This window comes from Leopardus geoffroyi, chromosome E2 (assembly GCF_018350155.1).
Source record: "Leopardus geoffroyi isolate Oge1 chromosome E2, O.geoffroyi_Oge1_pat1.0, whole genome shotgun sequence".
NCBI classification, from domain to species: Eukaryota; Metazoa; Chordata; class Mammalia; order Carnivora; family Felidae; genus Leopardus; species Leopardus geoffroyi.
In genome coordinates, this window is record NC_059335.1 from 18,046,434 (window position 1) to 18,069,141 (window position 22,708).

The following is a 22,708-nucleotide window of genomic DNA, read 5'->3' on the forward strand; positions in this document are numbered from 1 at the left end:
TTTCATGGAAACACTCTGCTTTCTGAGTGACACGGGAAAACTGTAAATGAAATCATACTTTTTTGTTTGGTTTGTCTCACTTAGTATAATATCATCCATGCTGTATCATGAATCAGTACTTTAGTCCCTTTTATGGCTGAATAATATTCCATTGTATGGGTATATGCCATTTTTTTATTGATTCATCTGTTGATGGACATTAGTACTGTGTCTACTTTTTGCCTATTATGAAAAGTGCTGCTACCATATATATGTATATATATCAAATATGTATATATGTATGGACATATATAACTTATACAAGTTTTTGTTTGAACACCTGCTTTCAGTTCTCTTGGGTTTTATAGGATCCTAGGAGTAGGATTGGTAGGTCATATGCTAACTCTATGTTGAGTTTCTTGAGTGGGTCATATGCTAATTATATGTTTAGCTTCTTGAGAAAGTGCCAGGCTTTTTCACAGTAGCTGTATTATTTCAGCAGTGTATAATAGTTCCAGTTTTTCCACATCCTTTACCAACACTTGTTCTCTTCCTTTTTAAGAATTATAGACTTTATTTACACCTGTTAAATATTGTGGCTTGGCTTTGCATTTCCCTAATAGCTAATGAGCATCTTTTCATGTGTTTATTGGCCACTTGTAGATCTTCTTTGAAGAAATGAATGATTTGACTGTCTATTCAAGTACTTTGCCCGTATTTTAGCTGGATTTTGTGTTTTTGTTGTTGAGTTGTAAGATCTGTTTACATATTCTGAATACTAGTCCTTTATCAGATATATTATTTGCAAATATTTTTCCCATGCTGGGTGTTATTTTTTCAGTTTCTTGATAGTGTTCTTTGATGCACAGAATTTTTTAATTTTGTTGAAGTCCAATTTATCTATTTTTTCTTTTTTCCCTGTGCTTGTGTCATATCTAAGAACCCATTGCCAAATCTAAAGTCATGAAGGATTTACCTCTCTGCATTCTTCTAAGAGTTTTATAATTTTATCTCTCACATTTGGATTTTTTATCCATGTTGAGTTAATTTTTGTATAGGGTGTGAGGCAAGTATCTGAATTCATTCCTTTACATGTGGCTATTCAGTTTTCTTAGCACCATTTATTGAAAAGACTCTTCTTTTCTCACTGAATGGACTGGGTATTCCAAAACTGACCATAGATGTATGGGTTTCTTTCTTTTTTTTCTTTAATTTTTTTTAAGGTTTATTTATTTTTGAGAGAGAGAGAGTGCAAGCAGGGAGGGGCAGAGAGAGAAGGAGACACAGAATCCAAAGCAGGTTCCAGGCTCTGAGCTGTCAGCACAGAGCCCAACGTGGGGCTTGAACCCACAAACTGCGAGGTCATGACCTGAGCCGAAATCAGACGCTTAACCCACTGAACCACCCAGGTACCCCTGTATGGGTTTATTTCTATCTCAGTTCTCCTGCAGTTATCTGTATGTCAGTGCGATACTCTATCCTTATGCCAGTGCTGAACTCTTTGTGATTACTGTAGCTTTAATCAAAGTTTTGAAATCAGGAAATGAGTCCTCCAACTTTGTTGTTCTTTTTCAAGATTGTTTTGTTATTTGTGGTCCCTTGCAGTTCTATGTGATTTTTTAAATCAGTTTGTCCATATCCACAAAGAAGGCCTTATAGAGATTGCATTGAATCTGTAGAACAATTTGGAGAATATTACCATCTGAAAAATATTAAGCCTTCCAATTGATGAACACAAGATGTCTCAATTTAAGTCTTCTTCAATTTCTTTAAGAGATGTTTTAGTATAGTTTTTAGGTACAAGTCCTGTACCTCCTTTGATTAAATTTATTTCTAAGTGTTCTATTCTTTCTGATGCTTTTGTAAATGGGATTGTTTTCTTAATTTCATTTTCACGTTGTTCATTGATAGCGTAATAAAATACAATTGATATTTATATGTTGATCTTCGTATCCTGCAACTTTGCTGAAATCATTTATTAGTTATAATAGTTTTTTTTCTGTGGATTCTTGAGAATTTTCTATGCATAGAATCATGTCATTTATGAATAGAGATTGTTTAGATTTCTCCTTCCCAATTTGGATGATTTTTGTTTCTTTTCCTTGTCAAATTGCTCTGGCTAGAATTTTCAGTACAGTGTTAAATAGAAGTGGTGGGAGCATATATCCTTGTCTTATTCCTGATCTTAGGGGGAAGGCATCATATCATTAAGTATGATGTTAGCTGTGGGGTTTTCCTAGATACCCTTTATCAGGTTGAGCTAGTTTCCTTCTATTTCTAGCATTCTGAGTAGATTCTTTTTTTTAATCATGAAGCAGTATTCAATTTTGTCAAATACCTTTTCTGTATCAGTTGAGATAATCCTATTTTCTCCCTGTCATTCTATTAATATGGCATATTACATTGATTTAGCTTTATATGTTAAACTGCCTTGCATTCCTGGGATGAATCTCACTTGCTCATGGTGTATAATCCCTTTAACATGCTGCTGGGTTTAGTTGGCTAGTATTTTGTTGAGGATTTTTGCATTTATGTTCATAAGGGATATTGGTCTTTTTTCTTTTCTTGTGATGTCTTTGTATGGTTTTGATATCAGGGTAACATTGACCTCATACAGTAAGTTAGGAAGGAGTTTCTCCTCTTCTATTTTTTTGGAAGAGTTTGAAAAAGATTCATTTTAATTCTTTAAGCATTTGATAGAATTCGCTAGTGAAACTTTCTGGGCCTGGGGTTTTCTCTGTTGGAAGTTTTTGTTGTTGTTGTTTGGTTTGGTTTGGTTTTAAACTGATTTAATCTCTTTACTTGTTACTGGTTAATTTAGAATGTCTGTTTCTTCATGAGTCAGTTTCGGTAGTTTTTGACTTTCCAGGAATTTGTGCATTTCATTTAGGGATTTGTTGGCATATAATTGTTCATAAGTATTTTCTTATAATCCTTTTTAGTTCTGTAAGGTTGGTGGTGAATCCTCACTTTTTTTTTTAAAAGATTTTATTTTTAAGTAATCTCTACACCCAACATGGGGCTCAAACTTACAACCCCACGATCAAGAGTCACATGCTTCACTTACTGAGCCAGCCAGGTGCCCCAATGTCCTCACTTTTGAAAGTGTTTCTGACTTTAGTAATTTGAGTCTTCTCTCTTTTTTTCTTGGTCTGTCTAGCTAAAGGTTTGCCAATTTTATTGATCTTTTCAAAGAACTAATTTTGGTTTCATTGATTTTCTGTATTATTTATCTATTCTCTATTTCATTTGTCACCACTCCAATTTTTAGTATTTCTTTCCTTCTGCTTGCTTTGGGTTTCATTTTTTTCATCTTTTTATAGTAACTTAAGACAGAAGGTTAGGTTGTTGATTTGATATCTTTCTTCATTTTTAATGTAGGAATTTAAGCTATAAATTTCTCTGTGAGCACTGCTTTTACCACATGCCCTAAATTTTGGTATGTTGTGTTTTTGTTTTCATTCATCTCAGAGCATTTTCTAATTTCCCTTTGATTTCTTCTTTGACTCATTGGTTGTTTAGGAGTGTGTTAATTTACACATATTTGAATTTTTCAGATTTTCTTCTCTTACTGATTTCTAATTTCATTCCATTTTGTTTGGAGAACATACTTTGTATTATTTCAGTGTTTTATGTATATTTAGACATGTTTGGGTCTAACATTTGATCTATGCTCGAGAATGTTCCATGTGCACTTGTGAAGACTGTGTATTCTTCTCTCGTTGGGTGGAATGTTCTAAAGATGTCTGTTAGGTCTAGGTAATATAAAATATTATTCAGGTTTTCTGTTTCTGTTATTGAAATTGAGTTGTTAAACTATCCCACCATTATTATTGGGCTGTCAGTTTTCCTTCACTTCTGTTTTTGCCTCAAAATTTTGAGGCTCTGTGGTTAGGTGAATCTGTGTTTTTGACTGGTATATCATCTTGATGGATTTTCCCTTTTATCATTGTAATTATATAATGTTCTCTTTATCTCTTGTAATAATTTTTGTCTTAAGGTCTATTTTTCTGATGTTAGGATAGTGACTCCAGCTCTCTTTTGGTTACTGTTTGCATGGAAAATATTTTCCCATCCTTTCACTTTCAACTTGTTTATGTCTTTGGCTCTAAAGTGTAGGCAATATATAGTTGGAGCATGTTCCTGAACCTATTCTGCCAATTATCTTTTAATTGAAGAATTTGATTTATTTACATTTAGTGTAATTGTTGATAATGAAAGACTTTTAACATTTTGCTATTTGATTTTTTTATACATCTTATATAATTTTTGTTCTTCATTTCTTCTCCTACTGTTTTCTTTGTGTTATTTAGATATTTCTAGGGTACCATTTTAATCCCCTTCTTATTTCTCTTACAAAATAAAGTTATTTTCTTGATAGTTTTCCTGGGTATTACAACTAATTTATAACAATATAATTGAATTAATAACAATTTAGTTTCAATATTGTACAAAATCTCTTTGCTTCAATGTAGCTGCATTTCCCTTAACTGGTATTGTTATTTTCACAAGTTATATCTTTTACATTTTGTACTCATCATCACAGATTTATAGATTCTTCTGTTTGGTAATTATCTTTACATCATATAGAAAAAGAAGGAGGAACCAGAAATACATTAATGCTGAATTTTATATTTATGTATACAGTTGCTTTTACAAGTATTCTTTATTTCTTTCTGTAACTTTATTTCAAGTTATTGCCCAGTGTCCTTTCATTTCAGCCTGAAGGACTTCTTTTAGCATTTCTTATAAGACAGGTTTACTAGCAACAAACCCTCTGTTTTTGTTTATTTAAAAGTGTCTTGGGCACCTGGATGGCTCAGTTGGTTAAGCATCTGACTCTTGGTTTTGGCTCGAGTCATGATCTCATGGTTCATAGGTTTAAGCCCTGCATTGGGCCAGAGCCAAATAGTGCAGAGTCTGCTTGGGAGTCTCTCTCTCCCTCTCTTCCTCTCTCTCTGACCATCCTCTGCTCTCTCTCTCTCAAAATCAATCAATCAATCAATCAATCAATCAATAAACTAACTTTTTTTAAAAAAAGGTGTCTTAATCTCTCCATTTTTGTGGAATATATAGTTATATATATATTTATGTAAAATATATTTCACCATATAGAGAATTCTTGGTTGATTTTTTTTTCTTTCAGCACTTTGAATATATCATCCAGTGTTTCTAAGCATCCATGGTTTCTGATGGGAAATCATCTGTAATCTTATTGAGGATCCCTTGTACGTGATGAATCACATCTTTTGCTACTTTCAGGATTCTTTGTTTTTTTGATTGTTTGATTATGGTATTTTGTTTGTTTTAAATGTTTATTTATTTATTTTGAGAGAGAGAGTGCACACATGAGTGGGGTAGGGGCAGAGAGAGAATCCCAAATAGGCTCTGTGCTGGTGGCCCCTAACACAGGGCCTGATCCCACAAACCATGAGATCATGACCTGAGCCAAAGTCAAGTGTTGGTGGCTTAACCAACTGAACCACCTAGGCTCCCCTACTATGGTTTTTACCAAGGTGGATCTCTCTCTGTTTTTTTTTTAAGTTTTTATTTAAATTCCAGTTAGTTAACATACAGAATAATATTAGTTTCAGGTATACAATATAGTGATTCAACACTTTCATACAACATTTCCATATAACACCATACAACATGAACATTATGTGTTCATCATAACAAGTGCACTCCCCATCACCTATTTAACCCATCCCTCCCCTCCACTCCCCTTGTGATAACCATCAGTTTGTTCTCTATAGTTTAAAGGGTGGATCTCTCTGAGTTTATTCTATGTGAAGTTTATTTAGCTTCTTGGATGTGTAGATTTGCATATTTAATAAATTAGGGAAGTTTTTTGGCCATTATTTCTTCAAATATTCTTCACTCACTTCTGGCGAATGCCCTCAACACTCAGGCAGGTAGTTTACAACTCTGCCTTCACTATCACTTATTGCTTGTACAGGCCTAAAGTTCAGCCAGAGGCAAGAGCTGAGGGTCTTCTCAGGTCTTCTCCGAGCATGCACCCACCCCTGGACAAACACATGGACTTCTAGACTCCAGGAATGTGTGGGAACTTTTCTACACTGTTTCCCAAGCATCTCATTTCCCAGCTTTTCTTCCACAGCTCTTTGGTTTGTCTGTGATTTGTTATCCAACTGTTAACCCTCTCACCTAAGTGGCAACAGCTAATTCACTTGCCTTTGAGACCTCCCCCACCTCTAGTAGCTGCCTCATCCCTGGGTTTGTTCTCAATAAGAGGAAATAAAGGCGAGCCTTTTGAGCTGATCTTTCAGGGGGCCACCAGACAGATCAAAGCAACAACCACGATTCTTTAAGAATTAATTTTGTATCCAGTACCTAAGTATAGGTTCTGAGAACTTGTACTGGGAATGTAAGCTGTTGTCTTCAAGGCTACAACTGGGCTGGGAGTGGGAAATGGTGCCAAGATAAGTTAAAACACCATAAAGCTCTCTTACTGACACTGCTGGGTTTTTTCCTTGATTAAGCATTCCCTGGTTGCTGTAAGCCCCTGATTCTGATAAAGCTGATTTTGACAGTTTTTGTTAGTTTAATCACTGCTTTTGTGAAGGGATAGGATTTTGAATTTCCCTACTCTGTCATTTTCATGGACATCACTCTAAGTAAATAACCTTTTAAGAGTGGCTTATTTCCCTCAGCCTAATGACTTTAAGATTTATCCAAGTTGTTGAATGTATCACCAGTTTGTTCCATTTAATTTCTGAGTAATATTCCAATGTATTGGTCTATGCGATTTGTTCATCCACACCTTCATTGAGGGACATTTGAACTGTTCCGATTTTTGGAGATTGTGAATAGAGTGTTTATAAATATTCTCATAAAATTTTGTGTGAACATGTTTTTATTTATCTAGGGTAATTACCCATAAGTAGGGTTGCTGGGTCGTAGGATAAATGTGTGTTTAATTTTATAAGAAACTTTCAGTCTGTTTTTACAGAACACTGTACCATTTTTCATTCCCACCAACAATGAATGAGGGTTCCAGTTCTCCATGTCCTCGTGAATACTTGATATTTCCAGCCTTTTTTTACTTGAATCATCCTAACAAGTATGCAGTGGCATGTCATCAAAGTTTAATATGTATTTCCAAGAATAGCTAATGATTTTGAATATTTTTTCTGTGCTTATTTGATGTTCTTATAGCCTCTTTAATAAAGGATCTGTTCAAATCTTTTGTCCATTAAAAAATTTTGAGAGAGAGAGAGAGAGAGAGAGAGAGAGAGAGAGAGATGGCAAGCAGGGGAGGGACAGAGAAAGAGGGAGAGAGAGAGAGAGAGAGAATGAATTCCAAGCAGGCTCTGCACTGTTAGTGCAGAGCCTGACTCAGGGTTTGAACTCACAAACTGTGAGATCATGACCTGAGCCGAAATCAAGAGTCAGATGCTTAACTGGATGAGCTGCCCAGGCGCCTCTTTTGCCCATTTTTAAATTGGATTGTTTCCTTCCTGTAATTCTGATAAAAGTATTTTTTTCAGATATGTGATTTGTAAACATTTTCCCCAGTCTGTTACTTCTCTTTTCAATTTTTTTTTTCTCTTGCAGAGCAAATATGTTTAATTTTGACAACAGCCAGTTTCAAATTTTTCCTTTTATGACTGTGCTTTTGGTGTCACATCTAAGAATTCTATATTATCTAACTCCGGTCATGAGGATTTTCTTCTATGTTTTCAGAAGTCTGATTATGGTGTGTGTGTGTGTGTGTGTGTGTGTGTGTGTGTGTGTTTCTTTAGATTTATCCTGTTTGGGATTCATTGAGCTTTTTTAAATCTATGTCTTTCACCAAACTTGGGAAGTTTACAGCCATTATTGTTTCATGGTTTTTTTCTACAGCACTCTTTCTTCTTTCCTTCTGAAACTGTGATGACATGGCTTTTTGATATTGTCCTACAGGCCTCTGAGATTCTGTTAATTTTTCTTAATTTTCTTCTCTATTATTTAAATTGGATAATTTCTATTTAACTGCCTTCATGTTTACTGATTCTTTCCTCTGTCATCTCTATGGGCTATTGAGTTCATCTAATGATTTTTAAAAATTTTTTCAGTTTGTTACATTTTTCCGTTCTAAAATTTGTTTATTTTTAACTTTTTTTAATGTTTATTTATTTTTGAGAGAGAGAAACAGAGCATGAGTGGGGGAGAGGCAGAGAGAGAGGGAGACACAGAATCTGAAGCAGGTTCCAGGCTCTGAGCTGTCAGCGCAGTGCCTGACGTGGGGCTTGAACTCACGAACTGCGAGATCATGACCTGAGCCAAAGTTGGATGCTTAATCGACTGCGCCACCCAGGTGCCCCAAGCAATAAAGTATTTTAAAATTAAGGTTATGTACATCATTTTTTTCAGATACAATGGTATTTCACACTTAATAGACTACAGGATAGTATAAACATAACTTTCATATGCACTGGAAAACCAAAAAATTCATTTGACTTGCTTTATTGTGATATTGACTATTGTTGTGGTCTGGAACCCAACCTGCAATATCTCTGAGGTATGGCTGTAATTTATGAGACTATCTCTTAGTTTACAAACAGAAATTTTTCCAAGTCTCCTTTTTGTTTACTTCCGATTTTTTGGTATTGTTTAAGGAACTCTACATTTTTAAATTTCTATTTGTAGCCAGGTTCTTGATGAATTTTATAAATATTTCTTTATAAATATTTCTATAACTAAAGAAGGTGCAGTAACTACTTTAGAGTGTAACTTTCTAAATAACTCTCTAATTGTACTTACTAGTTAAATTATTCAAATCCTATACATACATATTTGTACATTCTGTTTCTATTTCATTTTCAAATTTTCTAAGAGGTATATTTAAGTCCTTATATTGCTAGTGGCTTTATTAAAGTTTCTTCTGTTTGTTGCTTTTGTTCTCACAATGTAGCTGATTTAGAGTTCACTACATAAATATTTGTGACAGACACGTCTTCTTTTGTGCATTGTACATAGAAAACTTTAGTTTTTATCCCATCCTTCTTTGACACTTTTATCTGCTTTTTGCTTTGATGTGTATATTACTACTTCTGCCCTGTTTGTGTTATGTGCCTGTATTGCTCTTTGTGGCCTCGTCCTCAATCTTCTGTTGTTGGTAATGTTTTCTTTAAGTGGTATACTGCTAAAGGCAACATCTAGCTAAATGTTGGTGTTTTTATTTTGTTAATCTAAAATCTCTAACTTTTAGGGGAATTCAGGAAATTCATATTCCGTATGGTAACTGATTTGCTTACTTTTATTTGTTCCATCATCGTTTATGCATAAAATGTTGCTTTCCTTTTCTACTTATTATTTTCCCTAGCTTGCTCAGCCTATATACATTCCTCTTTCCCCCTCCGAATCATTTTAAATGTCTACTGTTATTAAATTCCCTGTATTTTCTCTTAATCATCTATAGTTTATTTAATTCCCTCTCCATATAAATAACCTTGTTTGTTCAGTTCGCCAGCTTGTAAAATTCTGTCATGTCTTAGAATTGAGGATTTTGATGACAATATATTAGATTTATGTGTCATGTCGATAAGTGATTCCTAAGTACTTTCAACTTGATTTGAAAACTTAATATCTTTCTTTGGGTTAGGTGAAACTATTTTATTATGTTTTCCCCACTGTTTATGGATATAAAACCCCATGCAGGACCCAGCTGGGGAGCTTCCATACCTCCAGAACAAAGGAACATCCTAAACACAAAGGCCAGAGGTCTGAGTGAAGCTCCTAGAAGGGCCTGGGAACTTCCACTCTTTCTCATTCATTCTTCTTATCTGGGAGTTCTCAGTCTTTAGTTTGTATAAGAATTACTTGGAGGGCCTATCAAAACACAGATTGCTGGGCACCACCAGGATTTTATACTCAGTAAGTGTGGGAGTGGGCAAGGATTTGCATTTTTAAGAGATTTCTGGGTGATGTTGACACGGCTGGTCAAGGAACCACACTCGGAAAAATCACTATTTCAGGTCTGATTCTTCCCCTAGAGGTCCCATCTCTTAGCTTTCTCTATCAAGGCTGGCCACTCTCTGACCCTTTGCCACCCTCCTGTCCCATGCCTCACCTAAAGTCCCCACCCTCTGCATCTCTTCCATCCTAGGACTTCATGGACTGAAGGTAGAAGGTTGTAGCTCTCAGCCATGGCTTTGGTCCCATCCCCAGTGGTCTCCCAGAGCAGACATCATGAAGGCACATCTCCTTTCCATCTCCAAAGACCAGGGGAGCTAAAAAGAACAAATGGGTCACAGATGATAAATTTCAGTATGGGCCACTTGGCTGAATATATGTGGAATAATGAGTGTTTCCTTCATCATCTTACATTTTTACATCTTTTTCTGATGGCCTGGCAAAGCCAAGAAACACCCAGCCAAAGAACTTTCAAGGCAGGGAACTGCCAGCAGAGAGATCCTTCAGCCATTCAGCCTAACTCTTCAAGGGGATGAGCACAAACACCTCACCCACTTGCTCTGGATCCCTTCCAGCACCACACAGGGCTGTTAATAGAAAGGGAATGTTGAAAACATTCAAAATGAAAAAATTCTAAGGAGGGCTTGCTGGCTTGTGGACTGTGTGTGTGTGTGTGTGTGTGTGTGTGTGTGTGTGTGTTTGAATCTGTGCAGCTATATATGCTGTTTATGCATCTAGATCTATCACTGAGTCCAGCTACACTGCCCTCTTTAATGCTTCTGTTCTCACCAACATCCTCCCACCCCAGATCCTTTGTGTTTGCTGTTCCCCATGCCTGGAAGTCTTTCTTCTGAATCCTCTGATTATGGCTCCTCTTGTACTTCAGGTCTCAGCTCAGATGTTCCTTCTCAGAGAGGCCTTTCCTGTCCACTCAACCCCACCCCTCAACCCTGTGTGGCTCTCCAGAGCCCTTCTCCCTCATTTTAGTTATTCCCCAGAGCCCTTGGTTTTCCCTTAAATCATTTTGTTTATTTATTTGTACTTTTCCCCTCCTTCTCCCCCATGGGCTGTGGATTCCAGGAGAGCTGCGATCTTGGCTGCGTTAGTCACTACATGGTCCTCAGAGCCCAGTGTGGGCCTAGCATACTATAGGCTCCTTGTAGGAATATCAGTAAATGTCCTGTTGCACTTAGATTCAATCTAGAAGTGAGACCCACACCCTTGGTTCTGTTGAACCAATGAAGAATTCAAACTGGGCACAACAAAAAAAGAGCAAGTAACTTAACCCAGTCATTAGGTTCATAGGGTTCATTGGGTTCATTGAATTGATTGAGGGCAGGAAGAAAGGAGAGGGGCTAAGCAATGCCCCTTACACACTGAACCAATCAGAAGCTGGGTCTGAGCACTTGAGACACGCCTATACCAGAGCAACTAATCATAATGAAGTGGTGGCCAACAGAGAAGCCACGCCCCATGATGCAAATTGCCCAGACAGCCTCAGAAACTAAGCCAAGGGAAGTCCCAGGGCCATTAAGTAGGTTTGTGATGGGTTATCGGAAAAGAGTGGAGAGTTGAAGTGTATGTGGGTGGAGTGGGGTGAGAGAGTTTAGAAGAGGAAAGTGAAGCAGCTGAAGGGAGAAATGGAGGGAGTAATGGGGGGGGGGGTACAGAGAGGAATTATGAGAGGATAGAGGAAGATTGAATTGTGTCATAGAACCAGCAAGGGTATTATACAGCAACAAGGAGGTGTAGTGGGTTCTGGCTTGGGACAGTGTCCATTTTCAGTGCTTTTCTAGGTAGAGGGGTTAGTTCAGCTGATCCTCATTTCCTGGGAATTCAGATGTTCCCTATCTGGGACCCATTTCCTGTCTGCAGATTCTGCCCATTCAGCGTTTCTTCCTCAGGCCAAGGTCCATGGCTACTGTCACTGAGCCCACAAACCTGGAGTTCAAAGTCACTCCAATGCAGCCAGTCATCCTGACGTCCTTGAATCCCCCAGAAAAGGATTATTTGTTTCTCTCCATCATTGCCTTCTTCTTCTTCTTCATTCTGTTGGCGATCCCAGGTCTCTTGTTCTCCCTCAAGGTGGGCACCATCTAGCTACCACCAACTCACATTTTCCCCAGATATACCTCCTCTGTCCTTTCCCACCCCCCTGTTCCTCCCCAGGGACCTCTTCATGCTCCTCCTGGAGAATTTACTCCCTCCTTCATTATATAGCTGCCCTTACTCCTTTCCAGGACCCCTTCTCTGCTCCTCTTCCTTTTTCCACTGGGGGACTGAACCAGCCCTTACCTCCCTCACACCAGCATTCCTGGACTTACATTCCTCACCTCTCCCCTGGGTTGCCCCTCCCCATCTCACTCCACCCTTGAAACACTCCCACCAGGTTGCCTTCATCCCCACAGACCCAGGAAGCCAACTTTCATGGAAATCAGAGGAAGGCACAGATAAATTCCAGACTGGCCTTGGGCTTCAGCATCTCAAGCATCCTGGTGGGCTCCATTATGATCATTTGCTCCATTGTAGCTGCAGTCTTGAAACAGAAAATATGAGGTCATACTGAAAGCTCACCTCCTTCAAAAAGTCATGAACTGTACCTCTTAGAGCCTTTGAACTTGGACATCAATAACCTATTGTAATGGAGGAAGTCTCCCCTCCATTAGCACTTTTTAAGAGCAATAAAGTTTGAGGAGACTTGTGCTTTCTGCTCATATGCACATGTGTTCACATGCTTTTGTGTGTCCGCTTTGCTGAGTACCATAGGGCTTATCCATATATTTAGTGAACATTTATTGGGCAACCACTTTAGTGTGTCAGGCACTGTTTTAGACCTTGGTGATTCGGTGCTGATTCTGATAAATGAGGTATTTGCTTCTATAAAACTTATATTGAGGGGTCACAGAAAAGAGTAATATAAAGCAGCAAGGTAGCTGAGGTCAGCACGGTCTAATAGAACTTTCAGCAACGATGGAGCCATTGTATCCAATATGGTATTTACTGGCCAAGCACCTGGAATGTGGCTAGTACAACTGAAGAACTCAATTTTTTATTTAATTATAATGTATTTAGATTAAATTTGCCACATGTGGTTAGTGGCTACTGTCCTGGACAGCACAACTCTAGTTGGTGGTCAACATTATGAAAAAGAAAAAAAAAACAGGATAAAATTGGGCGAGCAGGAAGAGGGACTTATGACAGAGTGGCTCAGGAAAGCCTTCACTGGGGACCTAATATTTGAGCTGTGACCTGAAGTGAGAAGAGAGAGCCACAGAAACATCTGGAAGAGAGGGCTAAGCAGAGCAGTTAAGTGCAAAAACTCAGGTAGTAAGGAGCCTGCCTTGTCCCTGGAATAGAAAGATTAGTGGGGCTGGGGTGAGCCATGGGAGTACTATAAAGTGAGGTCAGAGGAGGCCAGGAGGCAAGTCACAGCATCAAGGTCACAGGAAGAAGGCTGGATTTTAAGTGTGAAGTGAAGCCATTAGAGGTATTAAACGGGGAGAACACAGGCTCTGGTTTGTTTTTGTTTTTATTTTTTTTTTGAAGTTTATTTATTTTTGAGAGAGAGACAGAGCATGAGCTGGGGAGGGGCAGAGAGAGAGGCAGACACAGAATCCGAAGCGGGCTCCAGGCTCCGAGCTGTCAACACAGAGCCGGACGTGGGGCTTGAACCCACAAGCTGTGAGATCATGACCTGAGCCTAAGTCAGATGCTTAACTGACTGAGCCACCAGGTGCCCTGGCTCTGGTTTGTTTTTAAAAGATTGAGTTCGGGGCGCCTGGGTGGCTCAGTCGGTTAAGCGGCCGACTTCGGCTCAGGTCATGATCTCGCGGTCAGTGAGTTCAAGCCCCGCGTCGGGCTCTGTGCTGACAGCTCAGAGCCTGGAGCCTATTTCAGATTCTGTGTCTCCCTCTCTCTGACCCTCCCCTGTTCATGCTCTGTCTCTCTCTGTCTCAAAAATAAATAAACGTTAAAAAAAATTAAAAAAAAATAAATAAAAGATTGAGTTCAATGTCTAAATTGAATGCAGGGGCACCTGGGTGACTCAGTGGGTTAAGCAGTTAAGTGTCTGACTCTTGATTTTGGCTCAGGTTCATGATCTCATGGTTTGTGAGATGGAGCCCCCTGTCCGGCTGTGCCCTAGGCGTGGAGCCTGCTTAACATTCTCTCTCTCCCTGTCCTTCTGCCCCTCCCCCACTCGCTCATTTGTGTGTGTGTGTGTGTGTGTGTGTGTGTGTGTATGCACGTGCACTTGTATGCACACATACACACTCCAAATAAATAAAATAAACTTTAAAAAAAGAACACAAAAAGTCTAAGCATAATATTAAAAAATGTTCATTGGACTTTACAAATTTTAAAACTTCTTCTTATGAAAATGATGTGGTTTGAAGTGGAGCTTGGCAGCCAAAGGCCAAGGAAGAATTCTTGAGAAAATTTCAGTGCAAAAGGGTGTTTTTATTATAGCACAGGGACAGGACGCATGGGCAGAAAGAGGTACACTGTGATTGTGAGAAGTGACTGATTATGTAAGATTTTCTATCCTTTGGAGGGGAGGGTGATGTTAGGGTTCCAGGAAATTGAGTCTATAGGTTTCTGGAGGTCTTGCTATTGGTAAGATTGTTGTTGTTGTTGTTGTTTTTTCTTATAAATCATTAAGGCAGTTGCAAACTGATGGAGACTCAGGTCCTGCATGACTGTGATCTCTATCAGTTAACCACTTGTTTTCCCCTTTCTTTGTTCCTGGAGAGCCAGGAATGGCACACATATCCCACCTGGGGGGAGGGGTGCAGGGTATTAGCTTGTGCTTTGCCCTCAGCCCTCTTTTTGCTCCCTCATCAAAAAGACCACTAAGTGAAAAAGCAAGTCACAAATTGAAATAAAATATTTGCAATAAGACAAAAACAAGCCATCCATTTTTTTAAATGAACAAAGTGAACATGAATTTCAGAAAATATAATTTCCACATGGCCATAGTATGTGCAAGGTGTTTAACAACCTTAAGTCATTACAGGAGCCCCTGGGAGGCTCAGTTGGTTAAGCATCCGACTCTTGATTTCAGCTCGGGTCATGATCTCATGGTTTGTGGCATAGAGCTCCATGCATATGTTCCAGGGACATGCACACAGCAATGTTTTCAGCTGTCCTCCTAGTCCTGCCCTTTTATCCAGTTTTGTGGACAAAGCAGACTCCAGGCTGTGTAATCCAAGGGAATTTCAGAAGTTAGATAAGTCCCTGGAGGAAGCCCAATGCAGCACAGAGCTCCTGACACCCCACCAAGCAATGACTTGGGTCTGGGTTGTACATTAAACCCTAAGTGAGAAGGAGTTCTGAGAACGGATGGTCTTCCTGGGAGGTCATCCACTAGTCAAGAAACACGTGACCACCGGCCATCGGATCCACTGGGCAAGACATATACCAGCCAAGGGACCTTTAGCCAAGGGAGAGGGTTCTCACTCTGAATAGCTTTTGTTGGTGATTTCTCGGGTACAGGGTGAAGAGAACTGTGTGCAGCATGATTTCTGATGCTACCCCTACACCTTCCAACTTACACACCTCCTGGGACTGAGGGGGTGACTGCCTAAGATGTGAAGGCCATGGCTGAGTCCATCATCTTAGGAGACAGACTCACACATGCACATACAAATACAGGTGTACTCTGATCTCACATGGCTTGTTCCTGACTGATGTTTCCTAGAGACTTCTCTGTGCCAGATGTTCCCCCTTCCATGCCCTGATCCCACCATGGCCAAGGGACCCAGGGGTCCACGCTCTGCCCCATTCTCTCTAAGAATGAAACTGCCAGGCTCTGTCTCCGGGCAAAGCAGAAACCTTCTGCCTTCCACCTTCCATTTGCTCAGGGCATCTGGAGCTGCCTATTCAGATTACATCCTTATCTGGCTTAAACCTTCCATGTTCCCACAGCTCTTGAATCAAACCCATATCACCTGCCCAGGTGTGCAGACTCTGCCTCATGTGCTCTGGCACCCCTCCCCTCCTCTGCTGCCTCTTCACACCAAAGCCACACTGGTCTTGTTTCTGTTTCCGGAATACATGAATATTTTGACCTCAGGACTTTTGCATTTGTTGGTTCCCCTGCCTGGAACTCTTTCCCCCAAATCTTCTCATGGCTGGCCCGTCATCCAAGGTCTCAGCTTGGATGTCCTCTCTCCAAAGAGGCCCTCCCTAAGCTCCTCATGCCCTGTCTCACCTCATGTCACCCTCCTGGGTAACCTCTGCCTCTATGTCCTAGTTATTCCCCACAGACATTGATCCTCTCTGAAATCATTTGGTTTATTTGTTTGGGTTTTTACTCTCCATTCTCTCCATCTCCCCCATGGACTGCGAACTCCCAGAAAGCCGTGGCATTGTCTCTTGGTCGCTGTTTGTCCCTCAAGAACAGAGCAATGCCTGGCACACTGTAGGCTCCCAGTACTTTCACATTACAAAAAATAACATCCTGTGCTCTGCACTTATGGAGAATCAAAGAATCTGTCCAGAATTTATTTGCTTGAGGTCCACGCACTTCATTCATTGAACCAATCAGGAGTTCACACTGGGAACAACAAAAAGTCAAGTAACTGAAATCCTACCTCTTTATTCATTGAATCAATCTAGAGGGCAGGCAGAGAATGGAGGTGGGGTAGTGCCTAAGTAATGCCTCCTTAATACATTGAATCAAGCAGAAGCTGGGTCTAAATGCTTGAGACATCACCCTCCTTGCCTTCTCTACATCAGGGCAGCCAATCACAGTGAAGTGGTCACCACAGGCTGTGTTCTCAGGAATCAAATCACCAGGGGTAAGGCAAGAGGTGCTTACCTGCTGGCCTGGTGGCATTAACTGTGTTTGTGGATGATGATCAGGAAAGAGTGGAGAGTGTAAGGGGAGAGGGATGGGGTCAGGAAAGGACAGCCAGGGCTAATACAGGGTAGACAGGGGGCTAACAATGGGTGTCCGGGTGGCCAGGAGGGAACTGTAAGTTCGCAGGAAAGTGGTTTGGGGGAAAGGGAGGGACTTGTGTGAGAAGGAGGCTTGAAGTTATAGGGGAATCAGCAAAGTTTATGGGAGACGAGTAGAAGGTTATAGGAGCTCAGGAGAGGGTATGTGAACAAGGAAGTTCCTGCGGGAAGAAAGGGGGTTGAGAAAGGATAGGAGGTGTTCAGGATGGGCCTTTGGGGGAGACAAGGAAGGATTTATGTGAAGAAATGGAAGGGCTCGTAGGGTCAGGGAGGGGGTATGACAGGATTTACAGTAAGAGGTTATAGGGGACAGAGAGGAGTTATGAGAAGGAAGCGTCTATAGAGTAGGGGATTAGAGGGAGAGGAATGGGTTATGGGACGGAAGGGGTTATGGGGAGAGGGAAGAGTTTATAGAGTGGGGTATAGGGAGAGGGATGGGTTATAGGACACAGGGAGCTCTGGAGATCAGGGGGAGGAGTGAAGCAAGAGCAGGATGGAGTTCTAGGATGGGGAATATCGGGTAGAGATGGACGGCTACAGGAGTGACAGAGAGGGTAGGGGTATGGGGGGTAAGCAGTAAGCTCAAGCGGTGGTTCTCAGAATGTCGTGGCTCACTCACAGCTGCAGCAGCTTCACCTGGGAAGCTGTTAGAAATGCACATTCTTGGGCCCTGCCCCAGACCTACAGAATCAGAAACTCTGGGGACAGGCCCCAGGGATCTGTTTTTAGTAAGTCCTCCGGGTAGCTCTGATGTATGTATGCTCAAATTTGTGAATCACTGGGCTAAAGTGACCAGTTAATAACATCTAAACTGAGCACTGTTTAGACTGGAAGGGGAACTGTCAGTAATATGCTAGTACCTGGCTGATCTGACTGGACAGCACAGGCACAGGGTGTAGTGCCATACTGGAGAGCAGGGGTGGGTCTAGGGAGACAGAGGAAGCACACAGGGTTTCTAAGTTACCCAGAGAGTGGTATATAGGGTCAGCAAGGGTATTATATGGGATCAGGGAGTGTCACGGGGTCCAGTTTCCATCAATGGTGGCCATGGTCACTGTGGGGTGGGTATTTCCAGGGCCCTCCTGCTGATGTGGTCTCTTCTATGGCCCCTCCGTTACTCAGCATCTGCTGACCCTTCTTGGTTTCCCTGCAGACCTCATTCTGTCTGCTAGAGTCCAAGCTACTGATGTCCGAGACCCAGAGTTCAAGGTCACTGTGATGCAGCCCATCTACAAGACAGCCTTCAACATCTCTGCAAAGGACTATACACTGCTTTCCCATTTTTCTGTCTTCTGCTTCTTCCCACTGGGAATACTAGTGTTCTCCTGCTTGGTGGGTAGGGATAAACCATTGTCCCCCCACTCTGGGGAGTACCCCTAACCCCACCCCATCCCCCTTTCCACACCCCGGCACCCCTTGCCCAGCACCCCACCTGCCAGATACTAGCCCCAGCCATTCAGCACCCTGCCCTCCTTGCTACCCTGGGCCTTGTTCCCACCCCATTCACCACCCTGCTGACTCTGCTTCCTCCTGAAGATCCCCTCCATACCCCATTCCATCTGGTCCTGCCTGGACCCCCTGCCCCACCCTGCTTCATTGCTTCCTCCTCTCCTCCACTTAATCCCTCCACCCCCAATCCCCATTATAGTCTCCAGCTTCTCTCTTGTGGTTCCTTACCCTGTTTCACCTCTTTTTAGGAAAATATCAGCCTGTCTTCTCTTCCACAGGCACGGGAAGCAAATAGTTTGGAAGACAAAGTCATAGCAAAGAAAAATGCTTTGCTGGCCTTGTGCTTCAGCATTGTGGCCTTCATTCCAAGTCTGTTAATGTTCCTGTTCATCTTTATGACACCAGACAATAGAAGAACCACGAGCCAGGACACCTCTTTGGCATGCTCTGTGCCCTCACAGTGCCAAGTCCTTCCTGCTCTCCTGGGAACCTTTGGACTCAGGCTTGGACATTAGTGAGCTGCCCTGCCCCCTCCACCAGCACTTCTGAGATCAGTACCTACGATGCCTTCTGCATGATTGTGCATATTTGTGTGTGTGTGGTTGGGATATGCCCTTCCACAGCCCTGTGTACTAACAGCTCCTGTAAGTATCCTGGGAATTTCATTTATTTGTTCAGTAACCATTATTGCACACTTTCTGTGTGTTAGGTATTGTTCTAGAGCCTAAGAATGCAATGCTGAGCAGGACAGATTAGACCACTACCTCACAAAATACATGTTATCTTGACAGAAGCTAGGACATAAATAAGAAAGTGCAAATCAATGAAATTACTCCAGAGCATCATAAATAATTTAAAGGAAATAGAACAGAGAAGCTGGGGAATGGGAGGTATACATGATAATGTGTTCAGGAAAAGCCTCTCTTAGGAGGTGACGTTTGAGCTGTGGCCTGAAGCATGAGAAGGAGAGGCCTATGAAAGTATCAGGGAGAAGAGAAATCCAAGCAGACAGAATACCAAGTATAACTTCCTGAGATAAGGAAGAGTAGGAAAAGGGGAGAAGCCAGCATGCCTGGAGGACAGCCACGGGAGTATGTTAAGTCCATATAGAATGGTCATCAGGATCAGACCCCCCAGGGTCATGAGGTCATGGTGCTCATGCCCATGGTAAGGAGTGTGGATATCAAGTGTGAAGAGAAGCCGTTGGAGGTGTAAGCAGGAGAGCCCAAGATGTGACTTCTATCTTAAAATGTCCAAATTCCATACCTGTACGATTTAGGGTCATGGAAGACCATTTTCCTTCCATAACAGTCATGTATAAAGGGATAAACTAAAAATTCACATTTTAAAGCCATCAACGAGCTATGGAATCTAAAGAGTAAACTCTGAAGAATTTAAAATCCAACGAGGGAACTGTCTCTCTTAAGTAAGCAGAAATCAGCAGCTTTTCTTTCTCGGGATTTTTTCCAAATGTCTGTCCAGATGGATTAAGGACCGAGCCTGTGACAGAGAGAGACTGTTCTGAAGAAAGAGAAAACGGCAAAATTTTCCAAGGCCAAGTGGGCTGGTGTGACAGATTGAGAGCTGGAGTGCCCCCAAGTTCACAGCTGATAAATACAATATCTGAAGTCAAATTATTTCCCTGGGCTTAGCAACATCCTGGGTGCAGGAGAAAAGATCAGAAAAATCAAAATCAATTTGATAGAACTCATCCAACCTGAAGCACAGAGAGGAAAAGGAAGGGGAAAAAACTGTCATAGCTGCCACTGGAGTCCTTGGGTTAAAAAATTTCAATATTTGAAGAGATAATGGCTGACAAATTTCCCTAAATCATGAGAAACATGAACCCATAAATTCAAGAAGTTCAGAAAAGTCCAGAGAGAAAAATTTAAAGCAGCTGTATCAGTCAGGATTCCCCAGAGAAGTAGAACACAGAGATAGAGATGCAGAAAGAGAGAGAAAAGAGATTTATTTTAAGGAACTGGCTTATGTGGGTGTGGGGACTGGCAAGTTGGAAATTTCTAGCACAGACTAGTAGGCTGGAAATTCAAGTGAAAGGTTGATGTTGCCCTCTTAAGTCCAAAAACCACAGGGCAGCCCAGCAGTCTGCAAATTCAGGCTGGATATCTGTTTACGGTCTTGAAGTAGAATTTCTAATTTTCCAGGAAACTGCAAGTGTTTGCTCTTGAGGCCTTCAACTGATTGGATGAGGCCCACCCACATTCTGAAGGGTATCTGTTTTACTTAAAGTCAACTGATTGTAAATGTTAATCACATCTACAAAATACCTTTACAGCAACATCAAAACTAGTGTTTTGCCAAACAACTGGGCATCATAGCCTAGACAATTTGATACATAAAACTAACCATCACAGTAGCCGCAGAAAAAAAGATAGCTGGACTTCAAAGGAACAAAAATAATTAAGACTATATTTTCCCCCAACTTTATTGAGGGTTAATTGACAAAATTGTAAGGTATTTAAAGTGTAAAATGTGATGATTACATATATATGGAAAGAGTTCCCCCCCATCAAGTTGATTAACACATCGTCACTTGACATTTATTTACCATTTTTGTGTGTAAGAATATTTACATGTACTCTCTTAGCAAATTTCGATTGTACAATATAGTGTTATCAACTGAGGACTATATTCTAATAATAATTAGAGGGGCACCTGGGTGGCTCAGTCAGTTGAGCATCTGACTTTGGCTCGGGTCATGATCTTATAGTTCGTGAGTTTGAGCCCCATGTTGGGCTCACTGCTGTCAGCATAGAGCCCCCTTTTGATCTGTCTTCCTCTTTCTCTGCCCCTCCCCACTCATGCACTCTCTCTCAAAAATAAATAAACATTAAAAAAATAAATAGCTAGAAACCAGGAAACAATAGAATGACATTTTCAAAGGAGCCAAAGAAAAAAGTCGTCACACCTGGAATGAAAAAGACATCAGTGTTGGGTGGATGGCAAGCTGAGAGAACAGCCAGGTGGAAGTACCTAAAATTTAATAACATAGTTTTTGTTTTCCTATATTTATGTTAATGGTTATTCTCTCTTTATGGTGAAATATACCATTCTTTTTAAATTATTTAAAATTTTTGGAAAGATACTGGTTATAAAATGATTTAGAGTTCCCTTGTTAAAAAATTGTTTTTATTGAGGTATAATTGACATATAACATTATACTAGTTTCAGTATTTGTACATATTGCAAAAATGATCACCCCAAAATGTCTGATTAACATCCAACACCATACACATACAGAACTTTTTTTCTTGTGATGAGTAAAGTTTCCTTTTGAAAGCAATTTATTTACCTTTTTTTTAAAGTTAGTTAAAGAGAAGTACTATGTATGTAATAGTACAACTGGGAATAGTGGCAACTTAGACAAGATTGTTCTGCCCCATTCTATTATTCACATTAATCTGACAAACAAGAATTTGTACCCAGATGAAGACATGGGCCCAGAGTGGAAAGAAGAATGAAACCACAACAAAATACATTTCCCTTCTATGCACAATGTATAAACACACACACACACTGCAAAAATCAGAAAGCATGTGTATTTAGCCAAAGTAAAATGTATTTAGTTGAAAAATGTCTTGATTTCTTTTTTTAAAGTAGGCTCCTATGCCCAGTGTGGGGGTAGAACTCATGACCCAGAGTTGTATCTCTCTCAACTGAGTCAGCCAGGTGCCCCTCTTGATGGTTATTTATTTATGTAGGCATGTATGTATGTATGTATGTATGTATTATTACCAGCCTTGCACTGTGGAGTTACAGAAGTGCAGAGCAGAGGAAAGGGAAGGCCTTGAAATGGTGGAAGATACACCCCACGGTGCAGAGTGACTAGGAGGTCAGGCTGGTGGCTTCCATGTCCCTCAGCAGGTGGGTCTCTTGGGTCCTGAATTACTGTTGGCTTGAATCATGGCTAGAAGTTCCCTGGCTGGTAAGCCCTTTGGCTGAAAAGTGCTCTGTTGTGCCCTGGGCTAGTAAGCCAGATATTAAGGGCAGGAAAATAAGATAGACAGCGGCTATGCTCATGGCGAGTCAGCACAAGTAAGAACCAGGGCTAGCTGTGAAAATTTCCCCACTTCCACTCCCTCACTTGTGTCATTTTCCTTGGCATCCCTGGTTTGTGGGGGTGATGGGTAGACCTGGTTTCAGGATGCCAGCTGATGGGCGGGGATAAAGGTAGGGGGGAAAGGCCAGGGCTGGGAGGCTGGAGCCACTAAGGGAAAGCCCAGGTTCCTGCTCATTACCTGATGAAGGAAGAGTTGTGGTAAGAGAATGGAACGGGCAGCGGCTGGGCCTACAGCAGTTTCTAAAAGTTGAAGTGGTGCTAGTATTTCTATGGAAGGAAGCTAAACAAGAAAGGACGGGACCAGATGCGCTGTCAGCTCCT

The 22,708-nt window shown here is 40.9% G+C and overlaps 1 protein-coding gene and 1 long non-coding RNA gene across 3 annotated transcripts in view; one reads left to right on the forward strand and one right to left on the reverse strand.

Moving 5' to 3' along the window:
• ATP4A (ATPase H+/K+ transporting subunit alpha) overlaps nucleotides 1–22,708 on the forward strand; it is a 100,813-nt gene that overhangs the window by 56,662 nt on the left and 21,443 nt on the right. The gene's annotated exons all lie outside the window — the stretch shown is intronic.
• Nucleotides 8,433–20,301, reverse strand: LOC123578307. Its single transcript, XR_006702296.1, has 4 exons — nucleotides 18,535–20,301; nucleotides 12,308–12,433; nucleotides 9,034–10,214; nucleotides 8,433–8,965 (listed from the first exon to the last, which is right to left on the reverse strand). It is a non-coding gene; the product is annotated as an uncharacterized LOC123578307 (long non-coding RNA).